This window comes from Coturnix japonica, chromosome Z (assembly GCF_054131305.1).
Source record: "Coturnix japonica strain WE chromosome Z, WE-NBRP24, whole genome shotgun sequence".
Lineage (NCBI taxonomy): Eukaryota > Metazoa > Chordata > Aves > Galliformes > Phasianidae > Coturnix > Coturnix japonica.
The window spans coordinates 27,466,343-27,492,933 of NC_140702.1; the positions used below are offsets into that span (position 1 = coordinate 27,466,343).

The window sequence follows — 26,591 nt, forward strand, 5'->3', positions numbered from 1 at the left end:
GGCATTATACATCATTGCATCGATTCAAAAAAGAAAACATTAGCAAGTTATTTTTTAAATACTTACTAGTTTTTACTAAAGTTGGATTGAATCTTCTTGTTTTGCTTGTCAAAGTTTGAGATCCACCTTGGCTCAATCTTATGAATTTGAGATCTGCATTCTGCTCTGTATTTGTTTTTGTCTAGTGTACTGCTTTAGTCAAATAACTTCATTTCTTCGTATTAATCTATACTCTTACTCTGGAGAATTCAGAGATTCTGTATATTTAATACCTGAAGTACAAATATTTTGCCATTTACTCTCTCTGTTCTCTTTGCTCGATCTTTCTATAGTTTTGGCAGAGATAAAACTGTTATTTCTTTTTCTCCAGACTTCCAAGACATGACAGATCAGTTTGTAGCTATCTTTTCTTTTGTTTTTGTGGTTTTTCTTCCCAAGTAGTCCCCAAGTAGTCTTGTATGACAGTTCAGATACATGACTAAATGGAATAGGATTTAATTCATTATCTGTTTATTCTGAAAGGCAGCCTGACAACTAAGTCATTTCTTAAATACTTGTCAACTCCCTTTGAATTTAATGGAAAACTGCCTATGATTTAGTTTGGCCTTTATTATTACACTTAAAAATATTAATGTAATTACTCAGATTTTTACATCTTACATGGGTCTGCATTAACATACAGAAATTGAGATTTTTATGGCACCTACAAGAAAAAATTACTCTAACTGTCATGTGGTAAAAAGATTATTCTTGCACCAGCATTATATAAGCTGACTGAAGGAGGAGAACAATTCATTCTTCTGTCTTCTGGATTAAATTTTACAACTGAGTAAAGGGGTGAACTCAATAATTTTCTATTGAGGCATTTTCAGCCTAAATTCTGCCTTCCTGAATTTATATCTTTGGGATATCTGTTTAACTTAGTCTTTCTCTTTGTTTTTCCTTTTCCCTTTTATTTAAAAAAAACATCAAAATCCTTGGTAAAATTGCCTCAGAAGGATTGAAAAAGTGTTCCTAATTAAAAGCTGAAATAGAATACTGTTTTAATCTGTTATTGTATGATATTTTTCTCCAGGTGATATAGTTAAGGATGCTCAGAAGCATATTTTTTTCTTACTTTTCAGTGGAATTATTGTTTAGAAAGTGCTATTGCCCTGAATTTATGGCTAGAGAGAAAAAGCACTTATTAATTTTTTATTACTCTTCACTTTGGCTGTCATCTTACTATAATATTCAAATCCCATAGATCTAAAAGCTAGCTTATATAGAAGTGAAAATTCAGATGTAATATTTCAAAGCAAAAAAAAAAAAAAAAAAAAAAAAAATAATGCATTCATTAGATATTGTAAGCTTCATCTCCCTGCGGTGTTCTACTTGATATTTAAGTCCCGATTCAGATTTTTTGTTGCCTAACCATTTCATTTTCCTTTGCATCTTAAGGCAGTATGTTAGTTGTAAAATGAACAGTGCTCTCCATCAACGTTAATGTAACATTAACAAGAAAAATGAACTGCCATGTGGAAAAATCAAATTTTCTATCATGTACGTCAGTAAGTAGGAAGTTTTTTTGTAAGAAGCTCTTAGGCACATTTATATTGCTCTTATGCACATTTATATGCACATCTAGAAAATGCACATTTTAAAAACTTTTGATGGTATTTCTCATTAAACAAAAGTCCTATTGAATGCTCCTTAGCTTAGTTGTGCTTACAGTTGTTGTTGCCTAATCCTTCTTGTTTAAACTGTTGAATGCATAATAAGTTAGAATTAGTGCATTTTCATTTTCTTAAGTGACAATGTATGAATTTCTTAGCTCGGAATCAGAAGGGAAAAACAATGGTGTCTAATGTTATAGCAAGGTAATGAAGATGGTAGATGGGCATTCTAAGAAGCTGTCAGTTTATAGCAATTAAATAGACTTGGAATTCAGTCTGTCAGAAAACATGGTTACTAATATGAAGCTGAGAAAACTGAAGAGAAGAAAGAAATGTTTTGGCTTTTTTTCTTGGAAATATACCATTTTATTTTCCCTTAATCCAGAGATTCCCTCCTCTTTATGGCTAGATGCATCTCTAACTATGTCATACCCCACTTCTGAGCACTGTGTATGTGGGCACTGTTTGCATTGAAAAGGAACAGTAGCTGCTGGCTAGCATCTTAATCAGTATTCCTTAAGAGACTTTACAGTGATTGTCTTCAAGTAATGTATCAAGAAGTGTATCTCAGGGGTTCTTAAAGACATTACAGCTTATTTCTTGGGAAGATTTTTTTCCCCCTGAAAATTTTCATTGACCTCCTGAGTTCTTGCTCTCTCCAGGTGGGTTCATATGAATTTAGCAGTCTCTTTATACTGACATAGTTGCATGAGCTGCATTGTTATATTTTCTTAATGATGTCTTCCAAATGTTTCTGAGTTGTTTTTTGTTTTTTGTTTTTTGTTTTTTGTTTTTTTATTTGGGAGAAAAGGCATTTCTGACCTACATTCAGGCTGTGATGAGTATGTTACATCTCAAATAGTATCTTAAAATAAGTTCCAGAAAGAAGTAGACTCCATATTTTGCACTATACTTGAGCTCTTCTTTCCACAGAATACTGAGCATAAATTTGAATAGTCCCTATGTGTTAATACACTCCTTTAAAGAATTTACCATTTCAGTTTGGTGACAGAGGTAATATTCGTAGTTGCCACAACTTGAAAAAATCTTTAAGATGTTTGAAGATAGTGCCTCTGCTATTGAAATCTTAGAGCAGTATTGCAGTAAGAAATGAGCTTAATCAGGATCAGACAATAACGCCAAACTGATTCTGGAGTATGTCATTGGAAACACTGCATATTATCTCACTTGGTATTCATAATCCTTCAATTGCTAGGAAAAAAAAAAAATCTCATTAAAAAATAAGCTGTGGTTATGTCAGAATTGAGCTGTGGCTACACCGATGCTTTTATAAATAAAAAATGAAAACAAAACAAAAAAAAATTAAATTTAACTTTTTTTTAGATTTTTACTTGATTTGATACTAGTCTAGCAGATGAGCTGTTGTGTATGTCACGATAGCTCTGTTAACAATTGGTATGCTTAAAACTTTTTATTTCTGACTTGGATTTGACAGAGTATATAACTCAGCAGTTCAAGTTTTAATGGAAAATAAGAGGCTCCTCTTATCTGACTCACTTCTGAAACTAGAACCTAAGTTGTTCCTCCTGTTTCTGACCTTGTCCAAGATTTCAGAGCCAGATACCAGCCTACTTATCAAAATCTTATTTGAAAGAACAGTGAGTTTTGTGATGCTGATGGCATCAAGCTGTATATAACAAAAAAACTTGAAGAAGCATTTTTCATCTGTATAGACCATGTAGGAAGTTTCCCTAAGGAGAAGAATACATAATCATTCTGTAGCTAAATTCAGCATCTGAATTTTTTTATTTCTTTATTATTCTTTTTATTTTTTTATTATTTTAATGTGCTTGTGTATGGAATTTCTAACTAGTGAGACTTTAAGAAACACTTTATCTCTGAAACTGTTTAACTTGTTTAAAAGTGGTGTACACACCACACCCTCTTGCTGTGCCAAAGGCAAGCCACCACACCGTGAGCAGATGGGTAGGTAAACTGTCAGGAGTTCAGTTGTCCTGGCAGTGCCAAGCCCTGGTCTCCTTTCACCATCTTTCAGGATACATCAGTACATTGAAAGAGGCTCCCAAAATCTTAAAGGAATCTCAGAGAAGAAGGAGAAGCCTAAATACTGACACTCCTCCCTCAGCAAAAATTGGTTCTTGCTGTAAGAAGCCTGAATGAAAGGAATTAGTCAGAAAGTGTGTCATATATATTATAAAATAGTTTATGAACCCATCCTTTTTGAACTACACAACTTCATTTATATCTATCAGATGATTCTTCTTCTCCATACACAGTGTTTTCTGTGTTGCTTACAAATACTTCAGCAAAATAATATTCAGAAGTTAAGTCATTTCTTCGACTGAGCAAATAAAAGAATTCCTTTGTGTTAAATACTTTGTGTGATAATGTAGATGAAAAGGGGACATGTAGACATTCTGGGTCAGATTTGGAAAAGTATCTGTATTGTGCACTGGCTCAGTAGTAAACTGCTTTTTAAAATATCATTTGTTTCTACTGATGTAGGAGTTTCCCTATTCCCAAAAGAAAGCAAAAATGTTGTCTATTTCCTTAATGTCAGTATCAGAAATTTTAACTTCCAAACATGTTTTATTTTTAAGGATGGGCTACATTATTTTCAGTTATCTCTTACTGTAACTTTTTTTATTTCCAACACATTAATTGGATGTGGAGACTGAACTGAATTTCCTTAATAAAAAAGATGATAGTTGTATAGAACTGACTTGAAAAATTAGAAAAAAAGCTTATAAGAAAGTGATAAAGAAAAGGAATCAAAACATTGAGATACTAGAGAAAAAAAAAAGAGTTTAAAAGAGGAAAAAAAATAAAAAAAAAAACCACTCTCCAAAATAGTATTTGACTTGGGAGAATTAATTTCTTATTATCATTTATCATTGTAAGAACGGGACAAAATAGCACTAGCAGAGAAAATATTCTACAGGGCAACTGAGTACTAATTTGGATCTTCCTAGCAGCTGTCTTACTCAGGGGAGTAGGAAATCTTTTTTGTAATTATCTTTATTAGCATCAGATAATCTGTTCATGAGTACATTGATTGTAACTAATATGTTTATTTTTCTTGTTGTATAGCTTATTTTTTGAGAAAAAATGCTGAGGTGGTTTTTTTTTTGTTGTTTTTTTTGTTTTGTTTTTTTAATTTCACTTTGATTGACTTGAACAACTTTGCAATCTCAGTGCAACTGGGACTTGAAGAGAGAGTTTGTTATTGTGAAAGAAGCTTTAGCAGTCAGCAGAAGAGGCTGAAGCCACTCTTTGACAGTGTCAAACAGTCTGGAGGATGTTGCTAAGGATTATTCTGGGGAAAGTCTTGGAATGCATCATTAAGCTGGAAAAAAAGCAAATAAAAGACTTGACAGAAAGAAATTTGGATTTTAATCTTGAACTTTTGTCTTTTTCAGTAAGTATGTTTTTCAGTTTCTGCTTGAAATTATTAGCTAGTGTGCACTGAGTCAGGTAGTGCAGTGGGCTCTGTCTGCTTCTTTCTGTCATGAGGGCTGTCACAGCTGTAGTTCTTACTTCAGAGAACTATAACGGCTTTAAAGTGTGTGTGTGGGAATATGTCACGAAAAGGATGATAAAATAAATAGTTTTCATGAATTTCATAAAATAAGATTAAAAGGGGAAAAAAAAAGAAGAAAAAGATTTAAGATTAATGAATTGTAGGACTTCTGTTACAGAGAAGTTCATCAGCTGCCCTGAAAATGTGTTTCCTAACATAGCCAGCTGAAACTGGTGTTTCAGCCTTAATATATAAGACAAGAAGAAAATACAATTGTGTTTTGTCCTGTGTAGAGATTTAAATGGGAGAGTCTCAGATCAGTTTAAATTTAGAAATAAATTCTATAAACAGTTAAGTTTGATGTATATATGTATAAATGTTGCAAATATACAAAATAAAAAATGCAATTCAAGATCCTTACGCTTACAGAAGCATTAATTATAATGATGCAGGATATATGGACAATTTGAAGATTTAGTATATATGAGATAAAGAGGGACTGATATGTTTGTTCATTTGTCTGTTTTGCTTATAGATGAACTTATTCTTCAATACTCTAATTTTAAGGAAGCTTGTGAAGATTACTTGGATGTGCTTAACTTTCATCTGATGACCTGCTTACAGTAATTAAAAAGTGCAAGAATAAAGAGTGGGGTTTTTTGGCTTTTTTTTTCAATCTACATGTGTGGTATGCAGGATTTTTTAGCCTTCTTGATCTTGAGGAAGCCAGCTGACTATCTGTAGATAATGGGGTATTTTGTAATATAATAGTATTTTTGTGAAGAGACTTGGAGGTAGAAGTGGAAAATAGTCATGAGTACAGTGCCCCATTCAGTAAAGTTTAAGTCCTGAAGGAGATGTCTAGGTGTTAACAAAATTACACAATCACGGGTCTGGCGTCAGAGTATATAGGAACTGTTTGCAGAACTGCTAGCTGCAGCAGTGCCATTGAGTGTGGGTGGTAAGAAAAAGGGAGCAGGACTGCATCTGTTAGCCTGTATACTCTTTAAATACTGCAGTGCTCCAGATGAGCTGAGAAAATCCAAGCAGTGAATGACATTTTATAAACCTTATTCTGACAGGGTGCAAGATGAACAAGAATCTTTTGTCTTAATTATTGACTTCCAGGCTAGGAAATACAGCTTTCAACTGTGCTGTTTATTGAGGACTGGTAAAGCCATAAGGATTTTGATATGGGAAAAATCATTCATGTCAGCTGTGAAAGAAACCACAAGTCTTTTAATATCCAGGAAAGCAAATCTATATGGCAAGGGGAGAGGCCACATTAAATGGGAAGTGTAGAGTCTACAAGTCTGGCAAGGTCTGTGGCAAGTGTAGAGTCCACGTGAAATGTAGTCACAATAATACAATTAGAAAAGCTAGCATTCAGACCTGAAGGATTTTGTCATGCCATGTTATATTACTGGTGTTCACATGGCAGACTACTAACTTCATTTCTACAGAATGGAATCATAGAATATTTTTGTCCCTGGTTTATTCACTTGGTTGTTTATCTGAGTGCATTATATTGATCTGAGGCATATGTAATAGCAGTATGTAACAGCTAATTTCTCTTCTGTCATGCTTTAACTTCTTTAAATGATAATTCCTAGAAATTATTATTTTTTCAGAAACAATGTAGTTAATTTTACCGTTTTCTAAAAGTGGTAAGAAATTGTAAGGAATGTATTTATATACATTGTGGATATGTGTATGTACGTACATACATATATGCTATTTTGCCAGCTTCTATAGTGAAGCTGGTTGTTACCGTGCCAGACATATTTAGGATGAGAAGTGGAAAAACATAAATTTTCATTTAAAATAAAAATACTCTCTGAAGCTACCCCTTATGTTCATTCAGCTTGTAGATCATTGAGGTGCTGAATTTATTAGGCTTGAAAGGGAGAGGGCATAAGAGGAGAGAATTTGCCTTTTAAATAAATCCATAGATATGTAGGCATAATGTAGGAATCCAGACATACACAGTGTAAATAATGAGTGCAAGAATTTGGAGTGAATGTAACCTTGGAGAATGCTGACTGCTAATAAAATTTAGTCAGGTTTTACTGGTGTATTTTGTTCATATGGTCCAATTTTGACTTGTATTTGTAGAAGATAAACAATTTCAACATTCTTCAGTTGTAGCCATTTTATACTGCACAACAGTTAACTGAATTATATGAACAAAATTAGGGGAGTAGGTAGTGGAGCAATTCCCAGTATCTCAAATGTTTTCACACAAATGTAGTCTTTTCCATAGCAGTTACTGAGCTGTTCTGTAAAGGTTTACACAAAAGATAGATACTTACATTAAAATCAATAATCACTTGTAGAACTTCTTTTAAGTCAACTATGAATATTGTGTGGAAAAGCAGTTTGCACAGACCACAGGCTGGGCTGCGTTGTCCCACATCTTCAACGTAAGTGTCAGCACACAGTGCTATGAATGTATTAAATCACCACTTTATTAACTTCTGAAAAGAATAGAGTTTGGTTCAAACAAACAGCAACAACAAACGCTTAATTTTCGCTGCTTTTCTTGCCTCCTGGTGAACTTCTGTGGATCCCTGCTGTTCTCTAATGTACTGTGGGTCCCTCAACAGTGTTAGGGAGTGGTTTGTACCCATCTCTCTGCCCAGGGAGGCTTACTGACCTGTCTATGTGATTTCTCTGCTTCTGGCTTCAAGAAGTGATGCAAAAACGAGCATGAATCCACCTCATTCATGTAATCAGTGAAATTTTACCTGTATGTCAACAGAATCCCCTTTCCTAAAACAAGGCTCATGTCAGCAACCCTGCTGTGTATGACCTGGAGGTGCTTTGTCTCCTTAGTGTGATCATCCCTGAGATGAGAAAAAAAAAGTCTGTCCTCCTTTCCCTGGCATCTGATAGGGAAATAGTTGCCACAGCATCATTGCATTCCAAGGTAATCTTTGAAATCATGGAATGGAGTCACAGAATTATAGAATGGCCTGGGCTGAAAAGGACCAGAATGACCACCTGGTTGAATGCCTCCAGGGATGGGGCATCCACAGCCTCCTTGGGTAACCTGTTCCAGTGCGTCACCACCCTGTGTGAAAAACTTCCTCCTAAAATCCAACCTGAACCTCTTCTATCATAGTTTAAAACCATTCCCCCTTGTCCTATCACTATCCACCCTGGTAAATGGCTGTTCCCCCTCCTGCTTATATACTCTCTTTATGTTTTGGAAGGCCACAATGAGGTATCACCAGAATCTTCTCCAACAAGCCCAGTTACCTCAACCTTTCTTCACAGGAGAGGTGCTCCAGCCCTCTGATTATCTTAGTGGCTCTCCTCTGGACCTGCACCAAGAGCTCCATGTCCTTTCTGTACTGGAGGTCCCAGACCTGGATGCAGTACTCCAGAAGGGACCTCACAAGAGCTTGAGTAGAAGGGGACAATCACCTCCCTCTCCCTGCTGGCCACTTCTCTTTTAATGCATCCTTGGATACAGTTGTCCTTCCACGCTGCAAGCACACAGCTTCTCATCTATCAGGACCTCCAAGTCCTTCTCCACAGGGCTGCTCTCGATGAGTTCTTCCTCCAGCCTGTATAAATGTCCGGGATTGCCCCAGCCCAACTGCAACACCTTTCACTTGGCCTGGTGGAACCTCATTAGGTTTTCATGTGCCCACTTCTCCAGCCTGTCCAGATCCCTCTGGATGGCTTCCTTCCTTCCTTCCAGTGTATCAACTGCATCACTCAGCTTGGTGTCATCTGCAAACCTTGCTGAGGCTGCACTCAGTGCCATCGTCTTTGTCACTGATGAAGATGTTGAAGGGCACCTGTCCCAAGACCAACCCCTGAGGGATACTACTTGTGACCAGCCTCCACCCTGATGCAGAACCACTGATGAAATTATCAAGTTTCATATCTACTCTTTCCTGAATGAGGGACAGGATATTCAGAGGAAAGGGGTAGAAAATGCCAGAAACTTCAGTGTAAAAAAAGGGCAAAAAATGGTAGAATGTATTTAAATCTGAAGAAAGCACTATTAGAGTCTAGTGGAACTCAATCAAGAATCAGTTTTACATAGCCTGTATATGAAGCTTATAATACCTTGTTGAGCTAAACTGAATAATTTCAGGTTTTGTTTTCTTTCTTCCTTTTTTTCTTTTCTTTTCTTTTTTTCTTTTTTTTTTTTCTTTTTTCCCCCAGACTCACTTTTCATGCAGTTCATGAAATTCTGTGGCTATAATTTAAAAGTCACTTATTTTTTGTCTATGGAGTAGCCTTCATGTTCTCAATTGGACATGATTAACCTATTTGATTGTTGCCGTGAGCTTCCATGGTTCATCCACCCCCTGCCCTAGATTCTACCGCTGATGGTGTGTGAGGAGGCCTACAGTGATTTTCATGATGACTTTCTAGCTTTGAAGCTTGCCATTTTTCCACAAGTAGGGGGAAACACCTTGGAAAAATTTCAGAAAAAATTGGTTTTTTGGAAGTTTTGAATGTATCTGTATTGCATCAAATAAGTAAAGTCTGTTCTGCTGACCATTATTAATTAATACTTGGCTTCCATGTCCACAGGTGTTACTATAAATGACTGTGGAGGTAGGCCTTAGGAAACTTTTGCATTGGAATGGTCTCCACAAATAAACTTGCGTACAGAGGAGTGAAAGGGAGGGAAAATAAGATCCCTGTTAATTATAGCCATTGATTTAAATCAAATACCATATGAATTTTTTGAAATTAGGCTGGTCTTTAGGTTCTTTCTGATTACACAGTCATAAAAAACTGTACAGTACCTGTTAAAAGTAGCATTACTTTTTGAATCTATGATTACTGTCTTCCTTGAAAAGGAAGATTGAAGATTGGCAGTTGGGCGGGCGCAGGGCTGGAATAGCCTGGGTGCAAGTCAGCCTACAGTCCCATGACAGTGTGGCCTGTCAGGTCTTGGAGCCAGTGGAGGACACTTTCACAGGGACCCTTGGCAGTTTGGCTGGTTCTGTCACTCTGGTCTTAGTTAACATACAGACTTTTTGGTGTAGCAAATGAGCTATGAGAAAGCCAAAGTGCTCAAGGGTAGTAACTGTAAAATTATAAATAATCTGGTTCATATTCAGTTCGTTTATTTAAGCTTGTGCAATTCTTAAAGGCAATGGCTGAACTGAGAATAAGTAGAAATGAAACACCTTTTCCTATTTTATTTCTGCTTTTTCAATCTGCATTTGAGTTAAATGAGTAGTTTCCAATCCTGTAAGTTAGAGTGCTTCCTGGAGAGTATGTTGATGATGCATGGGGGCTTTGTTTAGTTTAGTTTAGTTTTTCTTTTGCTAATGAACTGAGAAACAGAAGAGATCAGTTTGTGTCTGGGACTGGGGGGGGGGGGGGGAGGGCAGTAGGCCTGTGGGCTGCCTGGCCCCAACAAATGGGAAGGGAAAGGGGAAAGGGGTAGGGAGATGGGAGCAGGGCTCAAGGAAACAAACAGAGCAGCGGCATCGATCTATGGAGGAAAGTTTATTTTACTAATTATGATACCGGAATGCAAGATAACACAATATAATACAATCTAATTGAAATTGAGGCTAATAAATCAAGTGAAATAAGAGAGAGAGAGAGAGAGAGGTTTCCGAAGACCGAGAAGCCTACTTTGAAATTGAAAGCGCCGTGGCTTGTAAGCACACCCACACCCGCTTCCAGGCAGTGAGAGAGAAAGAGCCAGCATCTCTTCTGTGACATGTTTCCCTCTGCAACCATGAGGTCCTCTGGGATGTGTAGTTCTTCTCTGTACTCCACATGGTGTTATGATGTGGAATACCAATAGCAAAAATTACAAGACCATGACAGTCTTGAATATCTCCAGTGAAGGAGAATGTACAGCCTCCCTGGGCAGCATGTTTGAATGCTCCATGACCCTCACTGTGAAGAACAGTAAGAAGATGATTGAATTTTTAAAAATGATTGTTATTATTTTTTAACTTTTTAGATTATCCAGTTGCTAGAAGATGTAGATGTTTTTAAAATGAGTTAAATCCAGTGTATGATGTGCATTTTATTGAGTACACAGGTATGCCCTGGATTCCATAGTACTAATTTTTTCTTGTTTGTGATTGAGTTATGCTGTGAATGCTGTGGCTGGACTGCATTTATGATAGCATGCATGGCTGTCATTGCAGACACTGCAGAAATGAGAATGTTCAGAGAGTACAGGATGTGCTTATCAGTGATGATGACATTCTGCTGATATGTTTCATGATGGATTGCCGTATTCATTAGCTATCTACCTTCGATAGTGTGACTAACAGAATAAAAGCCTTATTTTAATTTTGTCCCTCTGTCTTTGCCAGGAGGTCAATATGGGCACATCTATGTATATATGTAAGCTTTATTCTTACTAAAGTGATTTCCTTAGGTACTGGAAAATATATTAATTGAGTTGTGAAAGAAAAGAATTACTGTGCAACTGAGGCTGCTGGTCACAGATGACCAAGAAAGTTATCTTGGTGCGTGTGTGCACATGGGCACACTGAAGGGCTGACCTGCCAGACACCCACGCAACTGCTCTCGCTGCCTCTCCTCAGCAGGACAGGAGAAGAAAATATGAGGAAATGTTTGTGGGTCAAGGTGGATGAAGAGCTCACTTTCCAATTACTGCCTTAGACATAACACACTTGATTTGTGAAAAGGAAAACAGATTTATTACCTATTAAAAATGGAGTAGAATGTTGAGAAACAAATGAAAAAGTGCCCTGTCTTCTCCCCAGGCTGAAATTCACTTATTTCCCAACTGTATATGGCACATGCATAAACTCACATTCAAACCCTTAGCTGGCAATCCTTTCTTGTTCAACTCCTCAGATCACCTTTCATCTGATGAGGTTATTTATTTGTTGGGAAGAGTAGTATTTTTCTTTCACTGAAGATCATAACTGCATAGGTGTGTTTATCCCAAACATCTATGTTGCGTTTGGAGTGATTTTTCCTTTCTAAGGCAGTTCAGCACCTTCTTTCTCCCCTGCTGGAGAGAGCCGAAGAACCAACCATATGGCTTCCCCATGCTACTTCTGTACTGTCCCTTGCAGATCCAGGAAAGTGGAACAAACAGTTCCTATTGATCAAACAGTTCTGAAAAATAATGGGGTTACATCTGCTTAAGTTACAAAAAAACCCTTGTGGATAGAAGAAATGTTTCCATTCTGGCTGTTGGGATTATGTTGACTCCAAACTTCCTCCTGATTTCCAGGTTGGTTATTTACAAGTTATCTGGCTTTGCTGACTGTGCAAGTCAGACTCTCCACAAAGAGCTGCAGAGGTTGCACAGGGCAGGGAGTAGATCTGGGAAGCTGGAGCTGCATGCCCTCATCTGTCCAGGGAGAGGAGAGTCCTGATATGCTTCCACAGAGAACTACAGTAGGGAGTGTTTTTAGAGATTCTAAACTGTGTTGCTGTAATTACCTCCGCTGTTATTTCCCTCAGGTTTTATTGTTTGCTTTTTCTCAAAAGCTAGTTCTTGCATGTGAAAAATCATAAAATATGTACAGTGAGTAAACCCCAAAATGTACCTGTGAGCACTCCAACAGTATCATTCTCTAAGCTCCCTCACTGTGTAAACTGCACGAACTTCACTGATGCATTTTAAAGCATGGCAGCTACTCGTTCCAGGTTATCAGCTTTGGAACATGATGGGCAATGATGCTATGAAATACTTGTACTTGGTGTTTTACTAGAAGATAAGTTTTAATGTTTTAATGAGGTTGGAAGTCAGTCAGGAAGAGTGTTGAGTTTTTAGGTTTGGTTTGATTTTGATTTTGGGTGTTTTTGTTTGTTGTTTGGTTCGTTGGTTTGTTTTGCATTGTTTTTAGTCTGGAAAACCTCATAAGTCTGCTTAATTATGCAGGCATTATTTATTCCACCTTATCTGATTTTCTCTTACTCCAGCTTTTGACATATTCTGAGCCTTTTCTATTTTTGTAGAAGTAGTGGTAGTTCATTAAAAGAGGAAAAATAAAAAATAGCATTTCAAAGGTAAAGGCTTATAAGAACATAAGACTGAATTTTACTTTAGCTATTCAATTATAGTGCCTTGGTCATTACAAAGAAATTTTGACAGTCTTTTTTTGAATTAGAAGTCTAAGGCCTCTGCTGTTGTGTAGAGAACAAAATGCTAATTATATTCTTCAGACATTATGTAAATTAATTCTTCACAAACTGTTCAAATTCTGCTTTTCCAGAAATCATTTGTACAGTTCTGACATTTATGTACCACACTAGGTGGGTTTTAACAAAATGAAACAGGTGAATTGCGCACATATTATTCCCCAAGATACACTAAAGCCATTCTTTTTGAGATTTATTTAGTCTTGGGAATGAACATAACACAAATACTTATGTGATTCATAACTCAAAACCTGTTGGCTTGGTTTTTTTTCTATCATTTTCAGTAAAGAAATGGTGTTCTTGCATTTCATTTTTCAATGGCCAGGTTGGAATGTTAAGCTAATGACATTTATGGTAGGCTGAAACTTTACTGAATTGTACATAGCCTCCCGCCTAAGGATGTGTTATTAAAAGTTGGTCTATAAACAACTTTCACACAAGGTGGGAAAATAAAGTATGGTGTAGAGGAGGCACCTTAAATTATGGCATCTCAAGTGTTTGTGGGCAAGTCCTTCTTGCAGTGTATGTAAATTATATGAGAAAAATAAAACAGATGGCTTCAACCCAAATGTCATTAAAGCTACAAGTTATTGACCATTGTTGTGTTGAGGAATATGATTTAGCTGGGAAGTATTGGTAATGGTTGGACTAGATGATCTTCTAGGTCTTTTCCAACCTTGATAATTCTGTGATTCTGTGATTCTGTGACCATGTCTCCAAGGATAATCGGGTCCATTAGGTTTCTTGTTGATGCCAGGCAACTACCAAACAATCTGAATTTCATGTAATAAATAGATTTTCCCACTGTTCTAGTTTGAATGCACAAGTTCAATTTCATTCTGTACTTCTTGTCTTCACTTGAATGAATGTAATTCAAGGGCAGTGTGTTTTCATTAACTGTTCCCCTTTATGACTGACTGTCCAGATTTTGTAATGCTATGAGGAAAACATATTTTCTTTTATGTGACTTCTATATATTATCTTCATTGTTAAACTGCCAAACCATGGGTCCCATCCTTGCATTCTGAAGTTTAGGAGGAACTTTTTATAAAGTATGAAAAAGTACAGGAATAAGTGGCCTGTCTTTCTTTGTTTCCTTTCCAGCACTGTGGAGTAAGTGAGGGGGGGAGAGGGCTTGTGAGCTTTCAAACCAGGGGGGTTCTTGCTTTGTATTTTTATCTATACTGTAGGCTACACTCATGCATGTGATGTTACCTGTCTTAACTGAGACAACTGCTTGACTTTTCAGAAGAAACAGAACTCACGTTTTGAAAGTAAAGTTGCCTCAGAAATTTCTGCGTATCACAGTATCACAGTATCACAGTCTTGTGTGGGTTGGAATGGACCTTAGAGATCATCAAGTCCAACCCCCGGGATTTGAGCCTCTGTGTAGCAGAGTGGCACTTCTACCACTTGCGCCACAGGGGGATTCAAACCCGGGCCCCAGTGTTGCAAAGCGGCATTCCTACCACTGCACCACTGGGGCACCATTGTGCATCAAAGGTGAACGATTTTCTGACTACGGCAGGAGTGCTATTAATGATGTGGTAACTTATCTAGGAGATAGCAAATTTAAAATGTTATTTTAAAAGTCCTAATCAAATTAGCTGATAAATTTGTATCAGTGGAAGTCCAGTTTTTGTTTTGTATAGTTACTATATGCACAATGTTCTAATTTACCATTGCTTCAGATCTTTTTGCTGAGACAGACTTGGAATCAATTATCTTTGCCTTTCTGTGCTATGAATTTGCTGTGGTATCGTGTGTTGCTTTCTGAATCTACCTTTGCATTTCAATTGCTTGGATTGTCTGTGCCTTTGATGAAGAAAGCTGGGGGAGAAGTGTAACTAAGTTTAGTAAGTGCAAGAACACTAATTCACCTCCAGCACAAAGGGAAAGGATAAGAAGTGTTTTCCTTTGATTCACAGTGGAAAAAGGAGATTTCATACACTAAAAAGCTGTATCACGCCCTTACATAATAACTGATGGAAATGGTTAGCTGGAAGATTTTAACGGTTTTATGACAATGACTCCTAACATATCTAGGTTTGTTTTTTAAAATGGTGTTCTCAGTTCTCAGTGCTATGTGCAGGGTCACTAACCACTAGGCCAGGCTGGCCAGTGCCACATCAAGCCTGGCCTTGTTGTACTGCCTCCAGTCGTACTGCCTCCTGTTTATATGCTTCTCTAAGTACTGGAAGGCCACAATGAGATCTCCCCGGAGCCTTCTCTTTTCCAAGCAAAACAATACCAGTTCCCTCAACCTTTCTTCACAGGAGGGGTGCTCCAGCCCTCTGATCATTTTAGTGATCCTTGTTTGGACCCACTTCAAGAGCTGTGTGTTTTTCTTATATTGGGGGCCTCAGGGCTGGGTGCTGTATTCCAGATGGGGCCTCACAAGAGCTGAGTAGAGGGCAACAATCACTTCCCTCTCCCTGCTGACCACTCCTCTTTTAATGCAGCCCAGGATACAGTTGTCCTTCTGGGCTGCAAGCATGCACTGCTGGCTCATGTCCAGCTTCTCATGTATCAGGACCTCCAAGTCCTTCTCCACAGGGCTGGAGAGTGGACTGGCAACCACATCTCTCTCAGAACCCTGCAATTCATATCATCTGGCCCCATGAACATTTATATATACTTGGTTTCATGTGGAGGTTTCAGACTTGTTCCACTCTTACTGTGGGACAGAATCCACTCCTCTCATCCTCACCTAGAGGTTCAGTTTCCTGGGAGATGTGGAGAGCCTGACCACCATATATGTACATATATCTCTTTTCTCTCAGCTTAAGCTACAGGTCCTTTCTCAGCCATTCCTGTTGCCTGCCTCCTCTGCTTGATTTCTTCTACTGGGGATGGAGTGCTCTTGTGCTTTCAGAAAGATGTCCTTAAAGAGCTGACAGCTTTGTTCTGTTCCTACACTCTTAAGGACAGTTTCCCAGGGGATCCCATCCAGCAGCTAGGATTTTGCTCTCCTGAAGTTCAGGGTCCTGACTCTGCTTTTTGCCAGGCCTGCATCCCTCAAGATCACAAACTCCAATAGACTATGGTCACTGCAGCCCAGGACACCTCCAGTCTTAACCTCTCTGATGCTTTTCTCTGCATTTCTGAGTGCCAGGTCCAGTAAGGTTTCGACTCAGGTTGGTCCATCTAATAACTGGTCCAGGAAGTTATCCTCAGCAGGGTCCAGGAATCTCCTGGATTGTCTGCTACCTGTTCTGCTGCTGTCTCAGCAGATATCTGCATGATTGGAATCCCCCATCAGGACAAGAGCCAATGAGCACAACACTTCTTGCAGCTGAAAGCCTCGTAAGCAGGCTCCTCCTGACTGGGCAGCCTGTAGCAGACCCCAACCACTTTATTTTCTTTATTGGACAATCCTTGATTTTAATCCATAAGCTCTCAGCCTGGCAAAGGCTGTTTCTCAGTCACAGCGCTTCACAATCTATCCAGTTCCTAACACAGAAGGCAACTCCCCCTTTCCTCCTCCCTTGTCTGTCCCTTCTGAAGAGCCTGTAGCCCTCAATTTCCTTTGGGTAACAGTTCTTCAGTTTTCAAATGTGACCATTTTTTTTTTCTTTCATGTGATCATAGAAGAAGAAGAAAGTAATGGGGAAAAAAAAAAAAAAAAAGTGAATTACTTCTTTCAACAAATACTTCCAGAAAGCTTCATGTGAAGTTGTCATTTTTGTTTTAAATTATAAGTAAGCATGACATTTTATGCTGAAAGCAAATCACATTCATTTCATTGCGGAGGTAGTGACAAACACTGCCTCTGCAGGAGTGGTATGTGCAGATATGCTATTAATTTTCTCATGCTGTGGTTTCACAGTGCTCATATTTATTTATTTATTTTTTTCCTTTTTAACAGAGATTAATGTTGTCATCAGTTAATACCTTTATTTGAAAAACTTTCATTCTAACTGAAAGCAAATGATGAAGGGCAGTGACTTTGAAACACGGTGCTGTGTCTGTTCAAGGAGCAATGAGGATTTAAAATTCTGAAAGCCTAGTATAGCTAGAAAATTCTTGTAGAGGGATGTAACTAAACCGTGTGACCATGGATTTTTTGTTTTTACAGAAACCATTATATTAGAAGAATAATTCTGTCAGAATTCTGTGCTAAACCTTATTTTTATTATGATGTTCAAAGCACTTGGATTTTTGTTAAAACAAAATGTCTGAGTAATTACTAATTTACCTCACTGATTCTTAGTTTGAAATGCTTGGTTTTATTTAAAGCCCTGATTATTCCATTACCTGCACTTTTGCTGTCTGAAGAACATGACACATGAAGGTTTTGTAGTGTGCTACTGACTGTAATGGACCCTTGGCTACTTCTGCTGATCACTGTTGAGTCTGGCAAGAGGGATTTCTGTATGGACACCACAGTTCTGTGAGGCCTCATGAGGTTAACACAATGTGCTGTCATGTAGGCAACCTACTTAAAAATAAATAAATAAATAAATAAAAATTTAATGCCATCTGATTTAGAGGAATTGTTGCTTCTTGACAATATTTGTAGAGTGCATCTATTAAGAATTGTGCCCATAAACATGTTCTGTACGGGTGTAGATAGCATCACCCACAAAGTCACAACACAAAGATTTCAACATATTAGGAAACTGATTTCCAGCCCTTAATGTATTAGACAGAACTGGCGGTGTTTGCAAAATGTATTGATGTTATTTTGTGAAGCTTCTCTTAGACCTTAGAAAGGAAAAGTTTGCCATCTTTTAGAATGTGTCTCTTTCCTGTAGCTGTCACTCTGGTTTACTTGTTGTGGTGCAGAATAGCTTCAAAGTTCAGTGTTTGTTTATTTTCATAATGTGCTGAAATTGTGGGAGGACGTGAAGTATTGATCTATTGGTGGTCAGAGTTACCGTGATTTCAATAGTTTAAAACCATTTTAGTTAAACTCTTGAAAGTTCCTTTATTGGATTTTTAATTTGGTTTTAGTGCAGTTTAGTTTCCTTTGGCTTTTTTTTTTTTTTTTTCCTTAGTAAGGATTTCATTTGAGTAGGCTTCCCTAAGCTTAACTGAATTACTGCTAGTCTTTTTTTCTTGGATTTTAGTGTTCTACCTTTAGTTAAACTGTTAAAACTAACTTTTACAGAAAGCATCTGCTTTTTGGAAAGCATCTTGCTTGTAATGCAGTCTGAACCCATTCCCACATCAGATCAGAGAGCCAGGGAGATGTGTCTTCTGAAAACATGTTGGGAAAAAAATCACCTAGGAACAAATCCAGGTCCCACCTACCATGGCCATATTATCCATGGAAATGGACATACATGGTTAAAAACTGAATAAGTGAGAGGCACATCTGAGTTGGGAGCTTTCTTAGATGCGTTTCAGGTGGATGTAAGGGTACTGCTTCCTAGTAAATGTGTTACCTCTCAAATGGCTCCCAGAAACAAGTTCCTGGCTACTAGAGTTTACAGTATCCAGATGACATGGTGAGTTTAATACAGAAATGTTACATAAAAAGCATAGTCTAGCAATTGTACTCAAACTCCCATCCTGTGAACACATACATAGCAGATACTCTCCTCTCTGCCCCTCCCTACATCTCACCTGCTGCAGGCTGCACGCTGCTTGGTGTCTGCCCTGAATGCCAACCTGGTCTGCTGGGCTTTGGGTGGGTCATGCTTCAGATGAGCTGTCAGCACCACTGATATTCTTCAATCTGTAGACAGTGATATGACTGGAATTAATAGCAAAACAAGGGTTGTACAGACATAAGATCACTTAGTTCATGCTTGTGTCTTTCCAGGTAAGTCATGGCCTAAGTTCATTTTAGAAACCTCCTGTGATAGTCACCTCATTACGCCATCTGTTTCAATATTAACAGAACTTCTTTTCCCTTGTTCTCTCTTGCTGCAGTTTTAGCTACTGATAATTGTGGAATCCCCTATGGAGACTGAGATAATCTTTTTGCATTGAATTGTGTGTTCTCCTTCTGTCTGTTCAAAAGCAAACAAGCCTTTTCAATTGCTTTTCAATGAATATTTCTTCTAGACCTAGAAATTCTCATTGTTATCCTTTGTTATGATTTCAAGTGCAATGCCCAAAATTGAACAAAATTTCAGATAATTATTTACTATTTACATATATTCATTTATTAGTCATATTTGCTTTGTTTCCATCTTCAGTTTTCTAATATTTTCTGGTGGAGTTACCTAACTGAAAATGTAAAGCTGTTGTATTTCATGTACTCAGCACTTCGGCTGGAAAGAACTAAGAGGCATCAAGTGGTGACTGTTATAGTGATATGAAGAAGTAAAGGAATAGAATCCTCTGAAAAAGAAAGGCCTAAATGTCGAGATTTTGTCTCAAATAGAACTTCTGATGTGTTGTTTTTTTCTGTAGAAATTACTTTCTACTTTTTGTCATTTCGATTTTTGAAAGATCGGTTGGAAAGCAGACTAGTATAATAGAAAGTATGTGATTGCACCTGGATCTCCATGGTGCTTGTTGATTTCTCCTTCTCTTTCCACTCGGTGGAAATGTGAGACATGAAGTTTAGTTAGTGAGAAAGGGGGAGGATAATGCATAGAGCTCGTGCTGTATGCTGGTATCTCATTTTCTTTGATGCAATATCTGAGTACCCTGCATCAGTAAAGGTTAGTGAATGAGCTCTGCAGAGAAGGGCCTGGGGGTCTTGGTGGACAACAAGCGGGCCATAAGCCAGCAATGTGCCCTTGTGGCCAGGAAGGCTAATGGTGTCCTGGGGTGCAATAACAACAGTGTGGCCAGCAGGTCGATGGAGGTGATCCTTCCCCTCTGTTCTGCCCCCTCGTCAGCAAAACGAGGATGCTGCATCCAATTCCAGGCTCCTCAGTTCAAGGACAGGGAACTTCTAGAGAGAGTCCAGCAGAGGGCCACAAAGATGATAAAGAGCCTAGAGCATCTCTCACATGAGTAAAGGCTGAGACCTGGAACTGTTCAGCATGGAGAAGAGAAGGTTGAGAGGGGACATCAGCACTGTTTATAAATATCAGTTAATTGTTTATAAGTATCTAAAGAGCAGGAGACAAGGGCTGGGATCAGGCTCAATTTGGTAGTGCCCAGAGACTGTACTAGGGGCAACAGACAGAAGCTGGAGCATAGGAAGTTCCATCTAAACATGAGGAAAAAATCTCTTTGGGGGTGACAGTGTCCTGGAACAGCCCGCCCAGACAGGTTGTGGAGTCTCCTTTACTGGAGAAGTTAAAAATCTCTGTATGCTTTCCTGTGTAATCTACTGTAGGGAGCCTGCTTTAACAGGGGCTTGGACTTTCATGCTCTCCAGAGGTCCCTTGCAGCCCCATGATTCTGTGATTCTGCTTTGGAATTGAGAAGATATCAAGACTGCTAACATAAACAGCAGTTTCCTAAGAAAGTACTGATAGTTTTTACCTGACACATTGTATCTTTGAATTCTGTCTCTGAAGAGTGCTCTGCTAGTGTGCATATTTTGGAGATGAGAAAGTCAGCAGGAAAAAGTCTGTGCATTGGATGGAATTTAGTTTCAGATTTTTATTCCAGCTTAATCTGAATTTGTGCAATTTTTACATAGACGAAAGGAAAGCTTTTTTACATATGTGAAGGTATGTTTGATTTTGTGCTTAAAAACTGAGCAAAACCAAACTCTTATTTATCCTCAACATGCAAGTTGTATATCATTTTAGAGCATTTCACACTTTCCTCACAAAAATCTATTTCCAGTTGGTAACATTCTTCTTTCAGTGGGATGAGTTCAGGATATTTTCCACAGATATCTCAGCTTATAGGTGATTGTTGCAGCCTATAAGGTACTCTCTTAAGTGTCATTAATAACTTAAAATGGTGGTTGGCAACAAGGGTAATTTGATTAATTGAGTTCTGTTCCTTATTAGCTGAATTTCTACATTGCACTGAAATGCATCTGCCTAACTAAATGCTTCTGGAAGGCAGAATGAGATTTCGTTTTGTCTCTTGTTATTTTAGTTCATTTAAATAGCTTAAACTTCAATATCCTGGCTGTTTCTTGGCTGAAAAGCCTGTTGTGAGCATGCTGTGCTTGCATCTTTGGCATGTATTGTTAGCGTATGTTGTCATATGTTGCTGGGATCTGCAGATACAGCAGCTGCTGGTCATTCCTGGGGACTTTGTCTGCCAAGATGAATGAAACTGAGGGAGGAGAAATGTGATTGGCAGAATCCTTAAAAAGCAGCAGAGCAGTAGGATTACAAGAGCATAACAGAGGAGGTCTTGTCCCACCAAGCATACTTGGCAGATGTATTTCATGACACTAAAGTAAAGTGCATAGGGTTGAAGTGTGTTGCATGCTGCAACATGCAAAAAAATGCAAAAAAAGCCATTTTAGTGATCCAGGAAATTTTTCACTCTCTACAGTGAAACCAGCTTCTTTGTACCCAAGAGCAGAAAAACAACTTTATCTACAGCATAAGGAGTGATTTGTAGGAACTGTGTATGACACAAATTTTATTCCTGTTTCTGTGGCTCTGAAACTTTTGTTTCCATAGACCATTTAGTTTTAAAATAATTGGCTTTTTGTTGCTATTCTTTGCATAAGTGATGGGTATTGTGTGCATTGCCATCATATATTTCACAGCAAGGTACATGGATAATTTTAAAAAGACTGAAAAAGAAATAATCATAGGATCATAGAATGGACTGGGTTGAAATGAACCATAAAGATTATCTAGTTATCTCCTGTACGCAGGGTCACCAACCATCTGACCAGGCTGCCCAGCCTGGCCTTGAATGCCTCCAGGGATGGGTCATCCACAACCTCCTTGGGAAACCTGTTCCAGTGCTTCACCACCCTCAATGTGAAAAACTTCCTCCTAATATCTAACTTAAACCTCCTCTGTCTCAGTTTAAAACCATTCCCCTTGTCCTGTCACTATCAGCCCATGTCAGCCAGTCATTCCCCACCCTGTTCATACACTCCCTTCAAGTACTAACATTTAGGATTCTAGGAGCAATTTGTTTCTAGAAAGAGAACTGTGTAACATAAGTTCATATGTTATACATACATATACATACAGGAACAATTCCTTTAATATAGTATGGTTTCACAAACACTTACTAAAATTCCTTTTGTAGAGGAAGTGCCTAACATGCTAGAATTTGTACCTGGAGTTATTTTGTATGGCTACTGGTGGCATGATTGTAGTATGACTAGAGGTTAGTTAATGATGAAAACATTTTATGCACTTGATGAACATTTTCTGGCATCTTTTCTGTCTTCAATTCAATTAGAGTTGTATTTATTTTTAAAAATCCATTGACTTTTCTGTCTTCCCTCAGGTAACATGAGCAGGAAGCACTAACTGTATTTAAATGATTTCTGGTGGCATAAATGGTGTTTCTTTTATTTCCTGTGCATCTCATATTTGACACCAATACTTCATTTGAAATTATAAAGGGACGTTTTTCATAACTGCATTTTTGGATTATTTAATCATACTGTATACACTAAATGGTAAGGTGTTAAATGTAGTATAAGATTTCAGGAAATAACTGCAGATTCTGCAAGAGCACATTCAGTCATTGATTTCAGCCAGGATTTTCAACCAGTCGTTCAAAAACATAATGTCATTTGGTAAAAGGGTCCACAACTGTGAAATGACATAACTTACTGTAAAAGTTAGTAGACCATTTGGTTATTTTGGCTGCTGGCCTGAACTGGTTATATTCAGACAGAAGAAACTTTGTTCATCTTGAAGGTTTAACTGTTGCAGTCCACAAAATGCATACTATTTTCTGGTGTTGCCGTTCTGTTTGCCTGTCTTTAAAATTCCCTGACATAAATATTCCATGATAGTTTTGCAGGAAAAAGTAAGCAATTACTATGCTTGAAACCCACTTAATGTGCACAGTACTCCCTGTTACCACCTAGGTAGAAGGCAGAGGAGAATAATTTTTACCTGAGTTTTTATCAGGACTTTTACCTCTTTCTTATTCTTTTGATGCTAATAGGCGTGCTATTGGATTTCATTTCACTTATTTATTTATTTATTTATTTATTGCACTCTGCTTCAGAGTGATTCTCCATGTCCAGCAATTGATGGAGCAGAGTCATCACACTTACATGGTTAGTTTGACCAACACTGTGCTTTTAACCAATGCAAGAGAAGAGTTAGTGGATCAGGAACATGGAAAGAAAACTGCTTTTACAAAATCTGTTTGAAGGCTTTCTCTCTCTGAAAAAAAAAAAAAAAGAAAAAAAAAAAAAAGCTCCATACAGGATCTAGTGATCAGAGCAAGCATGCAGCTGAGCCTGAACTCATAGTGTGCTCACCAGAGTTAGCAAAACCCTTGAAAATGTACAATAATTGAGTAAAAGGAGGAGTTTTTTCTTCAACCAAGGAAACTTGCGATTGTCAACGGTTTATAGGCTGGCTCAGTCCATATCAAGTGAAATATCGACAACCAGGAATCATAAAACCATGACACTGTCACATGAAGGTGTCTAGCAAATGCATTTTGAATTGCTTAGGTGTTAGAGAACATGTAAGTGAAGGAAGACAGGAGCTGAGCGATGCATCTACTAGGAAAGAGGTGAAGATAGGACTGGATTATTTGAACATATAAAAGGAAATGCTGTTACTATATGGCTCTTTTTCTTATCAACAAAAAACAATAATGAAACAAAGAACAACGAAGTAAAAACAAAGAAACTCAAACTAAAAATCTTACAAATCCTTTTAAAGTGAATATGTTTAAATCCTGGAAAAGCTATCGAGGCAAGTGGCAGGTTATCTTCTCTTTGGTGCCTTCAGATCCGGACTTGCCTTTTGAAAATCTGCTTCTTTGCCAAGGATAACACGTAGATTTTAATACAAGGCTTAACTACAAGGTAGGTGAAGGTTTGCTCTATGTAAACTTTTTTGTGATGAATATTGTGATCTATCAGTCTGTCTGTGAGTCTGTGAAAATGGATGACCTTTCCTGGCATATTGCTGCCAGGTTGTTTGTTACCTACTTAAATTAGATTTCTGAAATGAAGAAGATGGTGAGGACACAGAGAGAATGAAAGAATGCAAAATATGGCAGGAAATGAGAATGCAGTATCGATCTGGAAGTGGAGTACATTAGAAGGGAAAATAGCAGTGAGTAAACTATGAGCATGTGAGGAATTTCAAGAGTGAGACTGAGTTCTTGGGAGCAGTGATTAAAAGTCATTCTAAGTGAGAGCTACCAACATTTTTGCTAATGGGATTAATCAAGACAATGATAGTGATGTCCAAAGGAGCATACTAGACAATGTAACTGAAGAGTTAAATTTACTTGTGGGCTAAAATAGCAAGGTGATAATTTTTAGAAAAGGTTGAAAAATGTTGATACAAAGGGAACAATCCAACAGACTGGCGTGTGAAAGTAATAGGTGTTTGATTGGAGCGAAGCAAATATGACGTGCAGATACCAGACTTTGAATACAACACCTAAGCAGACGAGTCAAAAGTGATGTCAGAGAAAAGCTGAGGCAGGATATGTCTTTTGGGCACTGTGTGTTGCTGTGATCAACCAAGTGGGCAGTTGCAACACAGAGGAGAATTCTTCAGCTGCAGCAGTGAACTGGTTTTATACTGGTGACTTCTTTCAAAGTGTTGCTTTGGGATGATGGACAGCAGCTGATATCCATGCTACACTGTTCACTGATGTAGAAGATGGAATATGAAGTTGCATTGAGCAGGAAGATTAAATGGCTGATAAAATAACAGAACAGATACATTAGAGTTCAATCTTTTTGTTCTAGGTGCAGTCAGGAACTAGTCAGCTCAAATCTAGTGTGTGCACAAAAGTGTGTGAAGCATCCAGCCAGTGAGAAAAAATAGACCCTAAGCAGTGATGGTGTTTCCTTCTAAAAGGAACCATAAACCAAACTAAACAAAAATTCTTAAGCTTTATATTGTTCCAAGTCAATTTCTCAGTGAGATGACTACATGAAATTGCAAGGTTGCTTCATTTGTTCTAGCTAGCTTTTTTTTTAGATTGACAAGCATTTTAACAGGCTTTGGTCCAAATGATAGACAGTTCTGCAAATCTACAATAGCCAGACTAAATAAGTAAGCCAGTAAACCATTGTAAGTAGATTCATTAAGCCTGACAAAGAGCTTTCCCAAAAGTGCAGAAAATGAGTCATCCTTCCAGAACTGAACAGTTGTCATACTGGCTGTATTTTATGTGAGGAGTTCTTTGGTTTCCATGAACTGCGAGGAGGAAAACATGTCAATTTAATTATATTTGAAAGTGAGAATCTCTAAATTTTTCTTGTCATTGCATTTTAGTTTAGCAGCCTTAACTTTTCTGCTATTTTCAGTTATACTTTTATGTTTTAAGACACAGGAAGTGAGTTTGCAGATTCAGGCTTCTGCATGTACAAGAGCTGCTCCAAAAATAATACATCCTATTTTATTATGCTGGCCCACAATGCCAGAGGCTTATAATGATGGATTGGGTGGACAACTTTTTCCTAACAACACTGTCATAGCAGATCTGAAGCAGCAGGTCACCTCTGCAAGTGGTGCAAATATGGCTCTTCTTCAGCATGGGTGAAAATGAATACCTAATGTGGTGACTGTGCTGAAAAATAGTGTTTTAAAGCTGAGAATTTATCAGATAGTGTTATTCTGCTCTCTGTATTGCAGCTTCCATGGAAATAAATAGGAGGCGTTACTTTCAGTGCCACCTATATATTCCTTAACAACCATGCCAAAAGCTATGCAGTATTGCATATTGTATTTAAAATATACTACAATTTTATATACACAATTTTATATAGTAAAATAATGCACCTATAAAAAATACTCTGTGTATTTTGTATGAAATTCTTTCATTAGTATTGAATTCTTTCATTTGCATTTCTTACCACCACACACTTTGCTAAAACTCTTCTTTTTCTCTCTCATTCTGTACATTAAAACATATAGCTTTTTCATTGCATTGATATGTAATTTCACTTTTGGGCTTAGGAACAAACATTTGGTGGACAAAAGGAGAATGTTTTCGATGACATTGTCTAAAACTGTAACACCTGCTGAACTCAGTTGCAGTTTAAAAAATGTTAAAGAAATCTTTGCTGAAGATTTAGTTAATCAGAGTTTCTCCAATTAAAGTCATAAAACACGGAAATATCTTGCTGTTTCAATCAAAACTTTCTAAAACAAAGTTCCAAGAGGGAACAGCATAAATTTCAAGCTATTTTCATAACTGTGAATAAAACCAGAAAAATTACATTCAGAGCAGTAACGCAAACCATTCTAACTTTTTCTATAAGGAACTGAGACAATAATTATTAAAATTATTCCTTTGTTTCT

General features: G+C 37.7%; 1 protein-coding gene across 6 annotated transcripts in view; it reads left to right on the forward strand.

The window, feature by feature from the left end:
* Positions 1-26,591, forward strand: part of CHSY3 (chondroitin sulfate synthase 3) — a 131,055-nt gene that overhangs the window by 50,097 nt on the left and 54,367 nt on the right. Inside the window, exon 3 of one of the 6 annotated variants that reach the window (XM_085528373.1) lies at positions 1-26,505. This exon is cut by the window's left edge and continues 20,883 nt beyond it. The exons of the other annotated variants lie outside the window; for them this stretch is intronic. The gene's annotated coding sequence lies outside the window, so the exon portion shown is untranslated. Of the gene's footprint in view, positions 26,506-26,591 lie in introns of those variants that run through there. 6 annotated transcript variants of the gene reach the window in all.